The sequence below is a fragment of the Ranitomeya imitator genome, chromosome 6, assembly GCF_032444005.1.
Source record: "Ranitomeya imitator isolate aRanImi1 chromosome 6, aRanImi1.pri, whole genome shotgun sequence".
Classification (NCBI taxonomy): Eukaryota; Metazoa; Chordata; class Amphibia; order Anura; family Dendrobatidae; genus Ranitomeya; species Ranitomeya imitator.
In genome coordinates, this window is record NC_091287.1 from 64,317,000 (window position 1) to 64,322,999 (window position 6,000).

The following is a 6,000-nucleotide window of genomic DNA, read 5'->3' on the forward strand; positions in this document are numbered from 1 at the left end:
TTGAGGGGTGCAGTTTTTAGAATGGTGTCACACTTGGGCATTTTCTATCATATAGACCCCTCAAAATGACTTCAAATGAGACGTGGTCCCTAAAAAAAAATGGTGTTGTAAAAATGAGAAATTGCTGGTCAACTTTTAACCCTTATAACTCCCTAACAAAAAAAAAATTGGTTCCAAAATTATGCTGATGTAAAGGAGACATGTGGGAAATGTTACTTATTAAGTATTTTGTGTGACATATCTCTGTGATTTAATTGCATAAAAATTCAAAGTTTGAAAATTGCGAAATTTTCAAAATTTTCGCCAAATTTCCGTTTTTTTCACAAATAAACGCAGGTACCATCAAAGAAATTTTACCACTATCATGAAGTACAATATGTCACGAGAAAACAATGTCAGAATCACCAGGATCCGTTGAAGCGTTTCGGAGTTATAACCTCATAAAGGGACAGTGGTCAGAATTGTAAAAATTGGCCTGGTCATTGACATGCAAACCACCCTTGGGGGTAAAGGGGTTAAATACGTTGGTTAATATAAGATACTTGCTAATTGCTGTGTGGTCCAGAACAAAGGGGTGGGTTGGATGGGTGTTCTCTTTTGTTGTGTTGAAAAATTCGATACAAATGTTATCTGATTGCAAAACAAAAATCCTTATGTTCTTGAGAACAGAGAGCATTTTTACAAAGATAAATTGCCAAACTCTCCAAATGTCAGAAACAGAGACAATCCATGGAAGTCTTATCTAGATTACTGGCCATATAACATTGGAGGATGCAAGAGCTTCTACAGACACAACTGAGGGTACTTTGCTGTACATAGAAATACTGTAATAATAATAATAATAATAATAATAATAATAATCTTTATTTTTATATAGCGCTAACATATTCCGCAGCGCTTTACAGGTTGCACACATTATCGTCGCTGTCCCTGTTGGGGCTCACAATCTAAATTCCCTATCAGTATGTCTTTGGAATGTGGGAGGAAACCGGAGTGCCCGGAGGAAACCCACGCAAACACGGAGAGAACATACAAACTCTTTGCAGATGTTGTCCTTGGCGGGGCTTGAACCCAGGACCCCAGCGCTGCAAGGCTGCTGTGCTAACCACTGTGCCACCATGCTGCCCACGGTGTATCGTCTGCTCCTCCTCTTCAACTGTCACCAGGTCACAAGTGCACAAATGTTACAGGTATTCTAGTCCCATTTCTTTTGAGTATTCAGCGTTTTATTTTTGCGGTTCCAGAGACATTTGATCTTTTTATTTAGTGCACCTAGTATGCTCGCTTTGATGGACTTTACCACATGATCATCACTTGCAAGATTTTCTGGGAGTGCGTCTTTAAGCTGCAATATAATCACTGCGAGCATCGCCCCCTTAGTAAAATAATAAGGGCCCAATTCATCAAAGTGTTCAAGCCAGAATTATGGCGTAAAAGCTTTGAGGGGGAAAAGAAAAACAAAAAATTTACACAGCTTTTAGGACTTGGCAGTTTCACACCAGTTTCCCCAGCTCGGACAGAATGGGAGTGGCTGGGGTAGAGCGGGGGGTGCGCCAGCTCCCCCAATTCATGATGTGCTGTGGGGGGCGCTGTATGCCAGAAACCGCACTCTAGTCTATCACGACGCTACAGAGTCATCACGGCGAAAAAAAACGCACCAATTCCACATAGTGGGAACATAGCCCAAGAATCACACGAAACGTGAGAGGTCACATGTCACCATACAGCAGTAGAAAGCGTGGGTAAGAGGTCACTGCGGAAAATTCCCCAAAAGAGAGAAGACGAGTCGCTGCCCCACTTCCCAAAGTCATTTAGATGGGAAACAGAGCCGCAGACCCCAATTGTGAGTGTGCGGCAGCCCCCTCCCCCACAGGGCATTGTCAGGCCAGAGCCGTCACATGGGATTACACCTTAAAGGGGTTGTCATTATAGCATGACTGCAGCCTTGTCACTGTACACAGGACAACCCCTTTATTGCCGGAGGCCGAGTACAAAGAATGGTGGCCATGAAGGAGGAGAGTATGGGGGGTAATATGGGCGAACTGCAAACATATGCACTAAAGACCCCACACAATTCGGTGCAGACCCCGCATGACCACAGGACAGGGGGCCTCAGCGGTCACCGTGTAATACAGGACGAGGTACAAGCCGCCGCCTTCAGGATGGCAACTGCCCGCACGCTGGGACTTGTAGTACCACAAAAACAGGCCAGACACAGGCTGTGTAATCCCCACAGCAGCCGTGACATGCGCAGACACAGGGCAGGACGCGGCGCTCTACGTGCACACTGCCGGCATTGTCACCCCCATCCTCCCTCTGCCGCCCGCCATGTCTCCGGTCCTGCCCTCCCCCACATCCCCGGACCACGTCTCACCTCCGCCTCGTCTCGCCGGTGTCCGCCGCCGCCGCCGCCTCAGACGCAGTTATCAGCTCCGTGCCGGAAGTCTGCGTTACTAACGCGAGTTTTGCCAGAACGTCACTTCCGGTCTCACTGTTGCCCCCGGTGACTGGAGTGGAATTTTCTCGAATGCTTCTGATCTTCTGGTCCTGGGGCGGCGGGGTCGTGATGTCCTGACCTAACCGGATTGTTCTCCTGCGTATAGGGGGCTCTAGTGCGCGATAATCTGGGAATATGGCGACTGTCGGGATATGACCTTGATAAACCGGGTCTGTCATGTGGAAAGGCTATTAGTTACAGAGACAACCAATCAGAGCAAGGCTTTCATGTGTCACTCTGCTCTGGAAATATAAACCGCAGTCTGATTGGTTGCTACGGGCACTGCAGTTCTGGCTATGGGGTGGTAGCCTCTGTCTCTGCAGGGGCCACACAGACACGAAAGGTCCCCTGGACAAGGACACTGGGGGTTGCAGACTAATAGCGCTGTGACTTGCTGGTTAGGAGGTGGTTCTCCTGTGCGGCTGCACCAATGATATGTACATACCATAGAGGGGGTCCCAATTCAGGACCCCCATCACTCTGCCAGAAGGACGTAAGCCTTATTGCGCTCCACCCATGCGGTAACTACATGGACGCCGTGTCCCCGTGTGCCGCCACTAAGGCTCCAGTCACATGTGCTTCACAGGCTCCATCGCAGATTTCCTCACATTTGACAAAATATGGTGCTAATTCTTTACCACAAAATGGCGGGACCCTCAGAGACCCCATTATAAAAGCCTCCATACCCATTATAAGTGGGCCTCAGCAGACTAATATGTTATGGGGACCCTCTGACATAACGTCGGGGACATATGGATCCAGCATGGCCGATTCACACTGTTGATCCTTTTATTGGTGGCGAGATAAGGCGGCTCAGACAGCGGCTCCGTCACCGAGAACACACAGGGCCTTCATGTTTAACAGAGGGGGCCTTAGGCTACTTTCACACTAGCGTCGGACTCGGCCCGTCGCAGTGCGTCGGGCCGAGGTTACCGACGCTAGCAGTGAAACGGAGGCAGCGGATGCATTTTTGCTGCGCATCCGCTGCCCCATTGTAAGGTGCAGGGAGGTGAAAGCGGTCCGTCAGCAGCAAAAAACGTTACATGTAACGTTTTTTGCACCCGGCGGTCCGCCGCAACCGTCGCACGACGGTTGCAACGTGTGTCAATGCGTCACTAATGTTAATCTATGGGGCAAAAACGCATCCTGCAAACAACTTTGCAGGATGCGTTTTTTCCCATAAACGACGCATTGCGACGCTAGTGTGAAAGTAGCCTTAGTAACCCAAAGCAGGCAGACTGCATGCGCCAGAACTTTGGCTCCGTTCACTTACATGCCTTGCTCCACATTTATTAGTTTTTAAAAAAGTGTTTTTCGACATCGTCAGCATGGACCCAGAGCCTGTTTGGAAGAAACACCAAAATGGCACCGCAATTTAGCATAGTTTTCTGGAACAAAGGGGCATTTACTCTGCAAGATCATTGTGAAGAAGCGTTGTTGCTTTTTTAAATTTAACTTTTATTAAGTCTTGTGAAGAAAAACGAATACAAGTCATAACAGAAGCCTTAGCGTATGTGTCCACGTTCAGGATTGCATCAGGATTTAGTCAGGATTTTATGCAGATAAAATCCTGACCAAATCTGCACCTGAGGTCACTGGCAGGTCACCTGCGCTGTCCTTGCGTTGTTTCTGCAATGTAAGGACATGCTGCGTTCTTAAAAGACGCGCCATATGTGCGTTTTCGCGGGTATGCCGCCTGCGTCTTTTAATGCATAGTGGAGACGGGATTTCATGAAATCCCCTCCACTATGCTGTAACATCTAGACGCTGCGTTTTTGACGCTGCGGCTCAATGAAGCGTAAAAAACGCAGCGTTTCCTGAACGTGGAAACATACCCTAAATTGTAAGCATCAGTCGCGTGTCTTATATAATGAAAAGAGAAAAGTATATACTGCAGCGTAAATGCAAACTGTACATTGATGCAACAATTTTAGAATAAAACAGCAGATTTATGACTCGTACTTAACAAAAGAATCTCCTGCCCAAATAAATTAACGCAGAAGGAGGAGAGAAGAAAGAGACCTGAAAACACTCCAAGACAAGGAAAATTCCAACCAATAAAACCATGTTTTATAGAATGTATCATGAGTGTTGTTAATCATTGAGATAAGCTCCTCCATCAACATGATCTCATTTATTTTAGGCTAGGGTCACATTGCGTTAGGGCAGTCCGTTTAGCGCATAGCGCTACGGACTGAGCTAGCGCAATGTCCCAAAAGGGATCGCGTTAGCTGATACCGCTAGCGCAGATCCCGCTGCAAGCAGCGTTCGCGGTCCGTCACTCAAATGACGGCACATCGCTAGCGATGCGTTCGCCATAGACAGTAATGGCAGCGTTAACGGACTACGTTACACGGCGTTATGCCGCGGTGTAACGTAGTCCGTTAAACGTACCGCCATAACGCCGTGTGACCCTAGCCTTAGAGAATCAAAGTGAGACTGTCGGGGGTGCCACTTGTCTGCAATATGGGTATACACGCCCTAGTAGACGTAATCCAATGTCTCAGAGTCGAGCTTTTATACGTTTTCGGGGGGATGTCACTGTGCTGGAGGAGAGCGATAGCCGGATCAAGGTCAGAAATGAGATCCGTGAATCTGCGAATAACTAGTTGTATGTTTTCCCAAAAAGGCGACAGGACTTTTCAAGACCCAAAAAAATGAGGAAGGCTGCCTTATTTCTCCCTACACCTCCAACATACAGGATCAGAATTAAAACACTGCCCCACTTGGGACTCCATGAGTTTAGTATATTTTTACTCCAGTGGCATGCAGTTGTTTCTGGATCCCATCTGGAGTTGTAATTACCATACGGCTGGGTCTACATAGTGACGTGTCATGCAGCCAAACACATCTGTGCAACTTGCTGTTCCATGCCTGTTTTAGAGCTGTAAAAAATGGCAAATTGCAGAATAGTCGCACATAAGTTGCAGTCACATTTGATTTACCTTGTAATCTATGGCAAGTGAGTCGAGTGAAGTTTGTAACAGAAAAAAACACTTGCAATTGTGTTGCAGGAAGTCGCTGGTCGCAATTTTGACACATAGGAGATCATTAGATAGGATGTCACAATGCGACGCTGCGATTTAAGTGTTACACGACGTGTAGCCCCAGCTTTATGCTTCCCTGTTCTTTTAAAATGACTAGTGTTCTGCGTACAACCTGCACCATAACGATGCACGACCAGCTCTACCCTCACCTACTGTATCCTCACCCATCCCTTGTAGATTGTGAGCCCTCACGGGCAGGGTCCTCACTCCTCCTGTACCGGTTGTGACCTGTATTGTTTAAGATTACTGTACTCTTTATTATGTATACCCCTTTCACATGTAAAGCTCCATGGAATAAATGGCGCAATAATAATAATTTGTGCTAACTACATAGAACAAATGTGATATTGCACGTACTTGCTTTAATCCAGCATTAGTAATCCGTTCTCATTTTTTCCTTGTGTGTGCTGGAGATATTTGTGTGTGCATTCATCGGTCCTTGAGTGACCAGGGGTT

At 46.9% G+C, this 6,000-nt stretch overlaps 1 protein-coding gene across 1 annotated transcript in view; it reads right to left on the minus strand.

The window, feature by feature from the left end:
• Window positions 1-2,665, minus strand: part of DNAJB6 (DnaJ heat shock protein family (Hsp40) member B6) — a 133,141-nt gene extending 130,476 nt beyond the window's left edge. Inside the window, exon 1 of the mRNA XM_069729720.1 lies at window positions 2,375-2,665. The gene's annotated coding sequence lies outside the window, so the exon portion shown is untranslated. The remainder of the gene's footprint in view (window positions 1-2,374) is intronic.
• Window positions 2,666-6,000: the final 3,335 nt, after the last annotated feature.